Raw genomic sequence first — 15,607 nt, 5'->3', positions numbered from 1 at the left:
AATTTCCACTCAAGTCTCACTCTGGCCTGAGAAAGTTCTGAACCAGGACTTCCTATAACCCCTAGTTACCAGCTTTCAGCACCCACCCCTCTTTAGCTCCCATCCGTATGTACACACACCTCCCAGACTATACCAGCTCTCCAAAGCTCGGAGACCCAGAACCCTGGAGCTCTCCTCCCCCTCTCCCTGCAGAACAGAGCAGCCCAGAGACGCACTCCTCCATCCTGGGAGCCCGAGCCCTCTGGGTCCTTGTGCCGGCTGTGCCCCATCTGCTGGATGTGAACTGAGGCTGGGGGCTCAATTTTTCTGGGGCCAGGCCAGTATGCGTGTGACAGTCTGTCTCTGTCACTGGGAAAGACAGGGAAAGTCTTGGATGTGCTTGCTCCTCTGGATAATAGGAGTAATAAGTGAGCACTGTTGACCTAGTGCCAGAGTGAACTAATGGCTGTCTCCACCAGAGCACTGAACTTCTGTCCCCCTCCAGGGGGTGGGGGGCTCCTTGCTGTGCCCTCCCATTCCCTCCCTGGCTTTACCATGCTGAGTTCTTTTCTTACAGTGTTAAGGGAAAGCTGAGGAATCAGCTCTGGGGGTTCAAAAATAGATGTGTTTTTTTTTTTCCTGAAGTGCTCAGGGCTCTGAGATGTTTGTAAAGCGTGCCATTTATAAATGAGCAGGAAGCTGGATGTGGTAGCACAGGCCTGTAATCCCAGCTGCTCTGAAGACTGAGGCAGGGAGTTACAGAGTTCAAGACTTTCCTGGTCTACCACATAGAGTTCAAATCAGTTCAGGCAGCAAAGTAAGACCTTGCCTCAAATGACAACAAATGAATAATCAGGGGTGAGGCTCTAACTTTGTGGTTAGTACCCACAAATAAAAATAATAAGAGGTGAGCAGGTAGCCGGATGGCAAGTGACCCTGAGAGGCATTCTACTAAATGAGTCTTCTTTAAAGACAAAACAAAGCCTGCAGGTCCCTCAGACGTGCCTCCTTCAGCGTGGGAGATCAACTAATCACACACACACACACACACACACACACACACACACACACACACACAGCTCAGTCTTCAGAAGTGTCTGGGAATGAATAGGTGGCTTTGGGGCCTGACTTTGGGCTTGGGAGGCCTCAGGGGCTGAGTGTCTGAACCTCACCTACCCAAGTCTACCTTCTCCAAGAGTCAGTATGTTTGTTATCAACACTCCCAGGCTTATGGGAGGCCCAAAGAGGACTCCAGTAAAGCCAAAGCTGCTTTGTGAACTGGATCCTCAGGAACTGACTGTTGCCTGGTGGCTTTTTTGGCCCTGGTAACATGTGTCTGGACAGATAGCAGGCAACAAGGTACTAAATCTCTCATGCTCACCTTCCAGTCCAGGGTGGTGAGGAAATAAGGCTGGGATGAGAGCAGGGGGTGGCTGTCAGGACATTCTAACAGAAGGACACACTGGCACCCTGCCCTAAGGTGCCAGCCTGAGGCAAAGACAACCTGCTAGGAAGAAACAGATGACAGGAGCCAAGCTGTCACTCACATAATCTAGATTAAGAACAAATCTTTTGGGTCTGAGGGTCAGTAAGAGCAGGTGACTGCTGGTGGGTAAGCAGAAGGATGTCAATTCATACCACTTGTTAATTTGCCCATGCATGCCCCCCACCGCAGGAATTTAGGTGTCCCTGGCTCAGAGGCTCTTGACAGCCTCTTGAACATGACAAAGTAGCCACAAATCCTGTTGCATCACACCCCTACATAGGAGAGCCAAGAGAGAGCCAAGAGCTAGGGAACAAGCCTGGCAGAAGAGTCTGGATATGCCTTCCCTGCTTCCCACAGCCTGGCTGTAGACCTAGGTGCAACAGTACCATTTCCTAGCTGTGTGACTAGAAACAGATCTCTCTTCCTCTTTCTCCCTTTCAACCTGTTTCCTCGTCTGGAACATTAATCTCTGAGAACTACTACAGGGAAGACTTGTGTGTGTCTTTCACTAGGTGAGTAACCAAAAACACAGCTGGAGGCTGGGTAGAGAAGGGAAGAACACATTATCCAAAACTGTGGTGCTGATTAAAAAAAAATTAAGAAAATATCATGATGTGGTTAGATTCTGGTGCAAGATTAAACAGTGCAAAGGTTGGCAAAGCAAGATGCCTGTTGTGCCCAGTGAGTACCCAGAGCGATGGCCCTCTGTAGAAGGTAAGTCGCCACTGTAAGTTCCAGGTCAGAGACTGGCCTGGTTCTTTTATGGCTCCGGCTCCAGCAGCTTGGCACTGAGCAGGTGCCATGGGGGTAGAGAGATAAGAGTTTATATGAGAGAGTAATCAGCAAACAGAGGCTCAGAGAATGTGAGGATTCATGGCCCAGGGCAGGCACTGAGCAAGCCTGGGCCTCACATGCACCCTCATAAAGAGGACAAGTGTGTAAGGGTCCCCCAGCACCCAAGCACTGTGGTCCCTGGAAGAGGGAAAAGCAGAGGTCTACCAAGATTTATGCCAGGCAGCTGTTAGTGCAGTAGCCAAGCAGAACCTGCCCGGAACTATCCCTTTCCCTGCTCCCTGTGCCCTCACCCCTGCACCAGTTCTAAAGATACTCAGACCAATATCTTTGGAACCTACCCTGACAAATAGAGACATCAAGGCCCAGAGAGCAGGGCAATGGGAAATAAAAACCCAGAAGCTGGGTATGGTGGAGTATGTCTGTAATCCTAGCACTTTTGAGGCAGAGGCAGGAGGTTCAAGAGGAATTCACTGGCATCCTCACTTACCTAGGGAGTTTGAAGCTAGCCTGGGCTACACAAAACAAAGAAAAAAAGACCCAGTTCTCTTGACTCCTACTCTGAAACTGCCACCACCCTGATTTCTACTTGTGAGGACCTTGACAACTTGACAAGTTATTACTTTAATAACCACACACACACAGTGCCTGCCACTCTGTTTTGTTTTTGTGGGGCATGGTCTAACTCTGTAGCCCGGTGACCAACAGGTTGGTTTATAACTTGAGACAGTCATGCCTCAGCCTCAGGAGTGATAGGAGTATAGAGATGAATCACATACCGAGTACTGGCTTGAGTAGGTGCCCACCCTACTCACCATCTAGCCAGACAGATGATAAATTATCCCCCACGGGCCCCTTTTCCCCACCTTCCTCCTGGAGTAACCAACCCTGTCTGTCACTAAGGGTGGAGTAAAGGCTGAGGAGTTGTCTAAGGACCAGGTTCTACAGTGGCTTCTGTGATGTCATTAGGAACCGGAACGGAGAGGTAGTTCCACACCTGGACCCTCAAGTTAGAACCCTTTCAGGCCTCCCGAGTGGGCTTGGCCTTGAGAGGGCCACATCCTGTTAGTGACAATAGGGGCTTTATCCAAGCCCCACAAGGTCCGGATCTAAGTGTTTACTCAGGGTGAGTCTCCTGGCTCTGCTGGGCCTCACTGAGCAAACAGCCCAAAGCCGCCTGGAGGGAGCCACAGCCACCAAGCCAGTCACTCAAGGTCACCCACATCCTCATTCATGATGACACTGTCACGGCCATATATGTGTCATATATGCGTCACAGGTAACACATCATCTCAGTCACATACATGGCCAGCCTGACACAAGGGCATGTACATATATGTTCACACAGCGTCAGAGTGAAGCTGCCAGATGAAAAATGCAGGATTTCAGACACATAACCAAACTGGGTGTGATAGCACATGTCTTTAATCTCAGCACACCAGAGGCAAAGGCAGGAAGATAGATCTCTGTGTGAATTTGAAGCCAGCATGTCTCCATAGTAAGTTCTGGGCCAACCAGAGTTGTGTAATAAGACCCTATCTCAAAACACACACACACACACACACACACACACACACCAAATTAATTTTTACAACAAATACATTGCAAATATTTGCTAAATCTGAAAATCTTACATCTAAGGAACTGCTGCATCCACACATCCAACCTTGCACTCCCCAGACTTGCACAGACTTTGGGTACCTACGTCAGTTCAATATACACACTACATCCAGTAACAAAGGTGTACATGGCTCTGTACATCCTGTACATGTGAAGGCACCAGGCCAGGTTAGGTCTTTAGACTCATCTTGTCTCAACTCCACAACAGCCACAAGCTGATGGTTAGGCAGGGATTTTAGCCCCCTGGAAAGCAGGAACATAAAGTCCAACAAGAACCAGAATCTACAAGAGATGCCTCAACTTGAGGTCCCCTGCGTATAGAAAGTCAGGCTAGGGTCACACTCATAATTTCTCCCTGCCCACTCCCCAGAGGCCTCCATGGTGATGACTGTGCTGCTCGGGGGCCCTCAGCGTCCATCCAGCTTTGAGATTAAAGGAAAAACAAAAGGAAGGAGTTGTATGGGCTGTGAGAGAGGAGCGACCGCTGCCAGAGCCCCAGGAGTTACTGCCCACCTGGCAAAAGGACTCGACAGTCTACTCCCAGACACCCTCACCACCCCCTGAGCACAGAGCCCAAGGGAGGGCTTGGAGTCAGCAGATGGACTGGTGCTTCTAACAGGAAATCCAAGGGCTTCTAGAAGACTAACTACATTGACCCAGCTATCAATCAAACTGAGTTCCTGCAGGCATCAGGATCTTGTCAGCAGGGCCCTAGCACAGAGGTGTGGTGGGATTCTTTTTGAGGTGGGGGGTGGAGGGAGCACCCCCTTGGTTCTGTTGGGGTACTCCTAGCTGTACCTCTTATCTACTATTCTCTTCTCTCCAGGGATTTCCCAAAGACTGAGGTGGGAGAGCAGAAGGACCTTCAGGGCTGTCCACTGCCAAGTCTTTCATGGAGGGGACAGGCTTCTCTCTCTCCAGAGGCTGGGGACGCCCTGGGCAGCAGAAGCCTAAAGCCTGGCAGGGTAGTCCCCAGAATTCAGGACACAGGAACTAGAAGACAGATTGGGAATGAGGGCAAGGAGACCTGCAGATGGAGTGAAGTACCCAGCCTAGCAGTCCAGGAAGTGGCTTGGGCAAGTCTCGGTCAAGACCTCAACACTCAGTGCTAGGACCTAAAACAGTTTACCTGACCTCAGTATGTCTAGACTGTCTTGCCTCTATGACTGTAGACCAATGAGATTTACATTATTACAGTGGAGGGAGTGGCCGAGCAGAAGTGCTGAGCTCAGTGCCCTAACCACAGTGAGTTCTCCACAAGTGCACATCGGATGACAGCATATTGTCCTCCCACCTTCCCCCTCAGTTCCGAGAGCTGCTTGTGCGCCCTTCGGAAAGCTGCCTTCAGTGGCATTACCTCCTTATGGCCATACAGTGCCTGCCAGCAGGGCACAGGGAGTCTGGTACTTCCTATTCACAGGGCAGAGAAGCCCTGGGCAGAGGGCTGTCCCTCAGGCTGAGTGAAGGGCTGAGTGTGGGTGGGCCTCTCCTGGAGCTCTGCTGTGAGAATGAGGTTCTAGGTCAAGCTTCACTCTGGGATCAAAAATCTTGTCCTAGAACAGCCCAACAGTAGGCCCAGCTGCTATGGAACATTGCTGCCTGGGGGACTCTTCCTGCCCCAAGTCTATGGAGTCCTGGGTCAGCGGGCATCATCACGTCCTCCCTGGGGGAGGCTGCCTCCTTCAGCACCTTCTAAATTTAGGGCTTGGTTCTGTGACTCATTTCTGAATCTGCTTGGATTCCTCCTCCAGGAGTGTGCTCCCACGGTATTCTTATCCTCCCCTGCCACAGGCACCAAATCCTGCAGGAACCCCAGAAGGGCTCCCCACTCCCACTTGCCCAAGTTGCTCTGGATGCCTCTCTGACTAGATCCTACCCTCCAGCCCCACTTCTGTCTTCCCAACTTCATCTTCCCTGGCCAAAGCTACTGATCAAGCTTTGTGACCACCTTGGGGGCTCTCTCCCAGGGGAGAAGGGGTGGAGCCAGGTACTGCCCCTTCCCATCTGGCTTCAGGACACAGCCCATTCCTGAAGGCAGGTCTGTTTCTTCACCAGACTCCCTCCCTCCCTCTGGCTTTACTGTACCTTTCTTCCCCACCTCTAAATAAGGAGTTTAAACCATTACTTCTAAAGGCTTGGACCACAGTTGAAATTACCACTGAGCCAGGCATCCACCCACCTTCAAGCAGGGTGGGCCAGTGATGTAGTTTCTTTTTTTCTTTTTTGTTTTTTTTTGTTGTTTGTTTTTGTTTTTGTTTTGTTTTTCAAGACAAGGTTTCTCTGTGTCTTAGCCCTAACTGTCCTGGAACTCACTTTGAAGACTAGGTTGACCTCCAACTACAGAGGCCTGCCTGCCTCCGCCTCCCAAGTGCTGGGATTAAAGGTGTATTCCACCACCACCCAGCCTGGGGATGTAGTTTCTAATGTCTGGTGGGTGGGTCCTGTCTGTCATCTAGGATCTCCTCGAGCCCCAATGCCTGCTCCATTCAAAAAAAGCACAAGCCAAGAATCTAGACTTCTGTCCTTCATGGGAGAAGACCCCTCCCTATTCCACACTCTGAAGGCACTGGGATGAACCCACGGTCTGGTTCCAGTATGATCAAAGCTATAATGTGCAACCTGGAACAAGAATCCCTTCACTCTGTGCCTTGAGATGCGGGGAGAGCACGCACAAGCACTGTTAATGTCCCTGCCAGAGAACATGACAGCCTGGGTCCCCATTTCACTTTTAGATATGTTGGCACCCCAAAGGCATGTTGTGGAAGTTTAGAGGCGATGGACAAACGTGAGGCTGCTGTTTGGCTGTAGCCTGTTTCAACCTGTCTTTCCCAGAAGCAGTGATAGCCAGCAATTATTACCATATGCTAATAATAGCCTGGTGCTATTCTTTGTACTATTCAGGCTATAACTCACTCAATTTATAGTTAAACCCCCAGACAACCCAGGATAATGCTTGCCACCTCCACTTTAGAGAAAACTGGAGCTGTAAGAGAGGCAGTGACTTATCCAAGGTCACAGTGTTGATGTTGTGAGGGCTAATGAAAACTCAGGACTGAATGCAACTCTGGCTTCCATTGGTTCTAAGAAAGCTCATCTCAGAGTTTACATTAGACACTCCATAAATGTTTGATGAAGATGCTTGATTACTGCCATGTAATGGAAAGATCCCCACCCTGGTCCAATTCTGTCCCAACTCTGGTGTGTCCTTAAGTGAGTTCTTTTCTAGGGTGGCACACGGCTACACAGAACTCTGGAGGCTGAGGATTACTTCAAGTCAGAAGCCAGTCTGGGCTACATAACAATAGGCTGTCTCAAAAAAGAAATCCAAACCAGACGGTTGTGGTGATTGTGGTGCCCAAGCCTTTAATCCCTGAGGCAGAGGTAGGTGGATCTCTGTGAGTTCAAGGCCAGCTTGGCCTAGGCCTACTTAGTGTGTATCCAGGACAGCCAGGGCTTTGAAGAGACCCTGATTAGATATTTGGAGGTGCAGCATATCTTGGATTTCTATTTCTACATGTACCCACCTTTCCTGGATTGCCCAAGGAGGCCTCACAAGCAACCAGACCTCAGTGTCTCCCCGCCTTTTCCCTCATCCATCTAACCCCAGCATCTCTGAGAACACTCCACAAACAGAAGCAGAAAGCCTACTGCTACAGCCACAGAGACATAGCAAAGTTCACTTGTCCTGTGTGTGGCGTGTGTGGCCATGGTATCAACTTACTCAACTGCATGTTCCAAAGGCTCCTTTTGCTGTTGTTTTGTTTTCAAGGCAGGGTTTCTCTGTGTAGCCTTGGCTGTCCTGGAACTTGCTCTGTAGATCAGTCTGGCCTAGAATTCACAGAAATCCACCTTCCCTATTGACTGAGTGATGAGATTAAAGGCCAGTGCCACTGCTCTGGGCTTCCGAAGGCTTTTCTTTCTTTTTTTTTTTTTTAAATATTTATTTATTTATTATGTATACAATATTCTGTCTGTGTGTATGCCTGCAGGCCAGAAGAGGGCACCAGACCCCATTACAGATGGTTGTGAGCCACCATGTGGTTGCTGGGAATTGAACTCAGGACCTTTGGAAGAGCAGGCAGTGCTCTTAACCTCTGAGCCATCTCTCCAGCCCCCGAAGGCTTTTCTTAAAGCTTCAGTTCAACGTGCATCATGCAAGCCAACTCCACTATCACTTCCGGTTCTGCTTCCCACCCCCCAATTAGTGATCGGAGCTCCTAGCGCCTTCCATTCCTTTCCAGTCAGTCTGTTTCCCTTAGGCGGCCCCACAGAAGCAGCTACAATGTTCTCTTCCTCCAGAGTGCGCAGAGTGCCTCCTCTGCCTCCTGAGACTATTGGTCAACTCAGTGGAGCCGGGCCTTCCTCATCAGATTTAGTTGGGTCAAAAAACAAACTTTGACTCCCCCAAGGCTCTCTGTAATAAGTGGGCTTGTTCCAACATCCAACAAAGACACTAGGCCTTGGGGTCTGAGGAAGGACTCTAGGCTGGGCTCTAGCCCTAGCTCTCAATGACCACCCCAGGCCTGTTCGGTGTCCTCAGGTTCCAATTTGCAGAAAGAGGATGAAAGACCCCCAAGAGGGGACCCTCCTCTCAGGTGGAGACCCCCAAACCAAGTGTGTCTCTCAACGTGCAATCAATTGACTGTATTAAACTTTTACAGACTGCTTGGGAGTTTCATTTCCATCTTTAGATCTCCTTTGACCCTTCCAAAGAGCTGATTCCATGTCAGAAAGCTTAGCAAAGAAGCAATTTACCCAAGTCACACAGCAAGTCAAAGATGAAGGCTCTGGAATCCTCTGGTTCTCTACATTCTTCACAAAAGTTCTGTGTTAGGATCAAGGAAACGAGGGGACTGTGCTTTGCAGACTAATAAAGCAACCATAAATAGACAGAGACAGTTCCTTTACTACTCATGGCTGTTATCTTTGCTCAGATGCCCCGGAGTGTCTAACAAGAGACGATCCCACCGCGCAGGCGCCTTTAGGTGTTTACTGAGACCGCGAGGCCCGTAGTTGCGCGTGCGCTTTCCACCGAGCACGCCCCGAGCTCCGGGGACCAGAAAGGACCCTGCAGTCCCTTAGTCGCGCTCTTTGGGGTTTCCCGCGGGTCTAGGCATCTTCACAATCATCGAGCCGCGAAGGGCAGCGAGGTCGCCGCCCTGTGAAGTGTCGGGCGGTAATTCGGCCACCTACAGCGGCGGAAGGAGCGCGCCGAAGGGACGGAGCCTGGTGGCTTGGATGCTCTAGGGGCTCTGGAGCGTTGTAAAACTACATTTCCCGAAAGGCCCCGCAGAAGGGCATGTTGGGAGTTGGAGTTTAGAGACAGTAGTCTTATGCTAGACTGATTAGGCTGTGAGGCCACGGAACCAGGGCTATTAACCAGGGGTGCGCATCCCAAGCGCTGTGATTACAGGCCTGTGCCAGCATGTCCAGCTTGACTAGAGCTTTGTGCAATGATGCACAATCCAATCCTATTAAACACATGGTTAAATGCTATGAAAGAATTAAAAAGATTTGTTGGCCTTGGTGGCTCACACCTGTAATACCAACTCTCAGGAGTTGGAGATGGGAGGGATGTGAATCTGAAGTCAAACTGGGCTCTGTAAGTGGGACCTCAGTGGGAAAATGTTGGCCTAGCATATGTAAGCCCTGGGAGACGACACACACCACCCTAATTGAATGTCTTTTTGGTTTTTTGTTTGTGGATTTTTTGTATTAATTAAATCACTGCTTGGTCCATTAGCTCCAGTTTCTTATTGGCTAACTCTTACATCTTAATTTAACCCATTTCTATTAATCTGTATATCACAACGAGGTCATGGCTTACCAGCAAAGTTCTGGCATGTCTGACTCTGGCAGCTCCATAGCGTCTCTCTGACTCTGCCTTCTTCCCCTCAGCATTCTGTTTTGTTTTCCCCACCTACCTAAGTTCTGCTGTATCAGCAGGCCACTGCTGTTTCTTTATTCATTAATGGTAATCACAGCACACAGAGGGGACTCCCATAAAAGGGTAAATTGGTTACTGTGCTCTAATATTAGTAACCTGATACTTGACTATACCTAGTTTCAACCAGCATCCATAGAATGTTCCCTGGGTCACAGTTTAGCTAGTGTGATTGGCTAATATTCTTAGGACAATTTGAAGTGTTTTTTTTCCTTAGAGATCCTTTTGTTATGGTGAGAGATATATCTTCTTTTTTCTTTTTTTATTGATATTTATTGAATTCTACATTTTTCTCTGCTCCCCTCCCTGCCTCTCCCCTCCCCCGTTCTGTCCTCCCCCAAGGTCCCCATGCTCCCAATTTACTCAGGAAATCCTGTCTTTTTATACTTTCTACTTCCCATGTAGATAATATCTATATAAGTCTCTCTTAGTGTCCTCATTGTTGTCTAAATTCTCTGGGATTGTGGTTTGTAGGCTGGCTTTCTTTGCTTTATGTTTAAAAACCACCTATGAGTGAGTACATGTGATAATTGTCTTTCTGGGTCTGGGTTACCTCACTCAAAATAATGTTTTCTAGTTCCATCCACTTGCCTGCAAAATTCAAGCTGTTGTTATTTTTTTCTGTTGTGTAGTACTCCATTGTGTAAATGTACGACATTTTTCTTATCCATTCTTTGATCGAGGGACATTTAGGTTGTTTCCAGGTTCTGGCTATGACAAACAAAACTGCTATGAACATGGTTGAGCACATGTCCTTGTAGCACAATTGAGCATCCTTTGGATATATACCCAAAAGTGGTATTCCTGGGTCTTGAGGAAGGTTGTTTTCCCACCAGAATGCAATGCAGAAGTGTTCCCTTTTCCCACAACCTCTCCAGCATAAGTTGTCATCAATGTTTTTGATCTTGGCCATTCTTAACAGGTATAAGATGGAATCTCAGAGTTGTTTTGATTTGCATTTCTCTGATGCCTAAGGATGTTGAACATTTCCTTAAGTGTCTTTCAGCCATTTTAGATTCCTCTGTTGAGAGTTCTCTGTTTAGGTGTGTACTCCATTTTTTTTTTACTGGATTATGTGTTCTTTTGGTGTTCAATTTTTTGAGTTCTCTGTATATTTTGGAGATCAGACCTCTGTCTGATGTGGGGTTAGTGAAGATCTTTTCCCATTCTGTAGGCTGTCATTATGTCTTGTGGAACGTGACCTTTGCTTTACAGAAACTTTTCAGTTTCAGGAGGTCCCATTTATTAATTGTTTCTCTCAGTGTCTGTGCTGCTGGGGTTATTTAGGAAGTGGTTCCCTGTGCCAGTGTGTCCAAGTATACTTTCCACTTTCTCTTCTATAAGGTTCAGTGTGGCTAGCTTTATGTTGAGGTCTTTGATCTATTTGGACTTGAGTTTTGTGTGTGGTGATAGATATGGGTCTATTTTCATTTTTTCTACACATTGATATCCAATTATGCCAGCACCACTTGTTAAATATGCTTTCTTTTTCCCATTTGATATTTTTTTGCTTCTTTATCAAAGATCAGGTGTTCGAAGATGTGTGGATTGATATCCGGGTCTTCTATTTGGTTCCATTGGTCCTCCTGTCTGATCTTATGCCAGTACCAGGCTGTTTTCAGTACTGTAGCTCTGTAGTAGAATTTGAAGTCAGGGATTGTGATGCCTCCAGAAGTTCTTTTATTGTACAGGATTGTTTTGGCTATCCTGGTTTTTTTGCTTTTCCATATGAAGTTGAGTACTGTACTTTTGAGGTCTTTGAAGAATTTGCTGAGATTGTGATGGGCATTGCTTTGAATCTGTAGATTGCTTTTGGTAGGATTGCCATTTTTAACTATGTTAATTCTGCCTACCCAAGACCATGGGAGGTCTTCCCACTTTCTGGTGTCTTCTTCAATTTCTTTCTTCAAATATTTAAAGTTCTAGTCATACAAATCTTCCACTTGTTTGGTTAGAGTTACTCTGAGATATTTTCTGCTATTTGTGGCTATTGTGAAGGGTGTTGTTTCTCTCATTACTTTCCCAGCCCTTTTATCATCTGTGCACAGAAAGACTACTGACTTTTTTGAGTTAATCTTTTATCCTTCTACATTACTGAAAGTGTTTATGAGTTGTAGAAGTTCCTTGGTAGAATTTTTGGGGTCACTTATGTAAACTATCATATCATCAGCAAACAGTGAGAGTTTGACTTCTTCTTTTCCAATTTGTATCCCCTTGATCTCCCTTTGGTGTCTTATTGCTCTAGCTAGGACCTCAAGAACTATATTGAATAGGTATGGAGAGAGTGGACAACCTTGTTTTGTTCCTGATTTCGGTGGAATCGCTGGGAGTTTCTCTCCATTTAGTTTGATGTTGGCTTGCTGTATATTGCCCTAATTATGTTTAGGTATGTTCCTTGTATCCCTGCTTACTCCAAGACCTATATCATAAAGGGATGTTGTATTTTGTCAAATGCTTTTTCGGCATCTAATGAGATGATCATGTGGTTTTTATTTTTCAGCTTGTTTATATGGTGGGTTACGTTGACAGATTTTTGTATGTTGAACCATCCCTGCATCTGTGGGATGAAGCTGACTTGATCATGGTGGATGATGGTGCTGATGTGTTCTTGGATTTGATTTGCTAGGTTTTTTTTTTTTGTATTTTTGCATCAATGTTCATGAGTGAGATTGATCTGTAATTCTCTTTCTTAGTACTGTTTTTCTGTGGTTTGGGTATCAGGGTAATTGTAGCCTCATAAAAAGAGTTTAGCAATGTTCCCACTGTTTCTATTGTGTGGAATAATTTGAGGAGTATTGGTATTAGTTCCTCTTTGAAAGTCTTATAGAATTCTGAGCTGAAACCATCTGGTCCTGGAATTTTTTTGGTTGAAAGACTTTTGATGACTGTTTCTATTTCTTCAGCAGTTATAGGTCTATTTAATTTGCTTATCTAGTCTTGATTTAATTTTGGTAAGTGATATTTATCCAGGAAGTTGTCCATTTCCTTTAAGTTCTCCAATTTTGTGGAGTACAGGTTTTCAAAATATGACCTGATGATCCTCTGTATTTCCTCCATTTCTGTTGTTATGCCCCCCTTTTCATTTCTGATTTTGTTAATTTGGATATTCTCTCTCTGCCTTTTTGTTAGTTTGGATAAAGATTTGTCTATTTTGTTGAGTTTCTTAAAGAACCAACTCTTAGTCTCATTGATTCTTTGTATTGTTTTCTTGGTTTCTATTTAGTTGATTTCAGCTCTCAATTTGATTATTTCCTGCTGTCTAGTTCTCTTAGGTGAGTTTGCTTCTTTTTGTTCTAAAGTTTTCAAATGTTCTGTGAATTCACTAGTGTGGGAGGTTTTTGGTTTTTTGAGACAGGGATTCTCTGTGTAGCCCTGGCTGTCCTGGAGTTCATTCTGTAGACAAGTCTGGCCTCCAACTCATAGAGAGCTGCTTGCCTCTGCCTCCCGAGTCCTGGGATTAAATGTGTTTTCCATCACTGCCCAGTAAATATAATTTTTAATGCAATCAGTTTTAACTAATTTAAACTCCTCCCTTGTGGCCGGGCTACTTTCCTGGACAGCTCCGTAAATCAGACCTTTTCCATCTTCACAGTAGTCGCCTCCTCCCACCTCAGTCTGTGAGGCTCACACTGCAAGCTTTTGTCAGCTCACTTCCTTCCTCCTCCACTGTTTGTCCCTGGCAAACTAAAAATTAGTTTGGATTGTAAAAATCTTTCCTAGTGTTCATTAGGCTGGAATAACAGGGGCAGAGAAAGCCAGCTGTAAAATTAACAGGAAATAATACTTTCCCGAGGACATGCTGCAGCAATAAAATGTTATAATGACCTCCTGCTTTGAGTAACAATTATTTCTTACCAACCCAGCAGGCTTGTTTTCTGAAATCATAGGCTCAGGGACTTTGCTGTTGGAAATGATATGAACAAAACTGAAAGTCTTGCCTGAGGGATCTGAGCCAAAGGGTGGACAGAATTTACAGCTTGGGTTCAGAAACTCAGGGCTTCTGAACACGGTACATCTATCTGTATTGTTTCTAAGGAAACAAGATCGTGGGTCCACTTGGCAGTGCGGACTTGATGAGTCTTTCAAAATGTGTTGCTTAAATTTCACCTGACCAACTGACACACTGGCTGAGGCTGGGTTAGGTGACTAAGGTCACTGGATTGTATGACCAAAAGCACAGGACGTGCTGTCTGTCCATTGTGCCTGGCCTAGCCACAGATGCTCTGAACCAAATTTTCCAGAAAGAGAAAAAAGAAATAGCTACAACTATGTTAAACGTTCTAACAAGTTGACTGATAAAAACACAACAATAAACTGGGCAGTGGCGCACGCCTTTAATCCCAGCACTGGGGAGGCAGAGACAGGTGGATCTCTGTGAGTACCAGTCTCAGCACTACCTCCGAGTTCAGAACAGGACTTCTACAACAAGCCAAAGATGGCTAGGGAATGGGATCTGAGGGACAGAATGAACTAACTGACTGACTTAGGCACATTTTTCCTGCAAGTTTCTATTTATTTATTTATTTGTTTGTTTGTTTATTTATTTATTATGTATATAGTGTTCTGGCATGTATGCCTGCAGGCCAGAAGAGGGCACCAGATCTCATTACAGATGGTTGTGGGCCACCATGTGGTTGCTGGCAATTGAACTCAGGACTTCTGGAAGAGCAGTCAATGCTCTTTACCTCTGAGCCATCTTTCCAGCCCTCCTGCAGGTTTCTTTATCCTTGGGGAAAGATGAAAGAAGGGAGAACAAGAAGCATAGGGGCATAAGGAAGGCTAAGGGCAAAGCACAAGGGTAAGGGATGAGGGCATAAGGCATGTAAAAAGGGGTGATCTCCACAGAGCTCTCAGTGTATATGGGCAGACAGACAAGCTAGCCTTTTTCCTGTATAAACAGTTAGTTTCCTGGACTACGATCTTATGTAGGTTGAAATCAATTTGAAGGGTAAATACAGAATATTAGCAATTTGTTTAGAGCAAAGGAACAGTAGATTATACCTTCCTGAGTCTGCTGCTAGAGCAGACATACTGCCTCCTGTATGAGGCTCCTTTCTTATCAGTGACTACTGTCAATAAAGAAAGTTTGTGAGTGACTCTTTTTATGTAGATTTTGGCTGTGAGAACAAAAGGTTTGACTGAATGAATCCTTTTCACCTAATGGCTTCATGGTGTGGGGGGAGGTATCCAATTACCTTACAGGGAAAGTCAGGTTTACAGGCTGCTGGGATACTGTTATGCCCAGATCACCCCCTCCAAAACCAACAAGAAGACTGAGTCCTGTATATAAAAGCAAAGAGCCTTTATTCTTACACAAGTTTGCAGATTTTCCTTCTGTCTTTTTATGAGTGTAAATCTTACCTGTTAAGTTGAGAGCCAGCATAGTCAAGCTCAGACCCAGCTCTCCAGGCAGATTCTATGCTGTAGTTACATCTGATAAACCACCCTCAACTGCTCAGAGATCTGGAGAATATAGCATTTAAATATTTAATTATTAAAACCTTTCTATAACAAAAAGAGACAGGTTGGCTCCTAGCAACAGCACTCTACTTCCTCCAAAGAAGACAGAAGAAAAATGGGCACAGAACAACGTCCATCTGCAATTTGCTTCAACTGCCAAGCACTGACCACTGGGAAAAACTGCCTTTCATCTAAACTGAATCTCTCCAAACAGTGGAGACAATCACTGGAATCAACAGCCTAGCTGCTCAGGTCAAGGTAGGCTTGTCTTCCTACAGATTTCTTAACCCACAGGATCTTCTGGAGCTTGGCAGGCCCTGTGCTAA

Source organism: Arvicola amphibius, chromosome 1 (assembly GCF_903992535.2).
Source record: "Arvicola amphibius chromosome 1, mArvAmp1.2, whole genome shotgun sequence".
NCBI classification, from domain to species: Eukaryota; Metazoa; Chordata; class Mammalia; order Rodentia; family Cricetidae; genus Arvicola; species Arvicola amphibius.
This window is presented reverse-complemented; position numbering follows the sequence as displayed.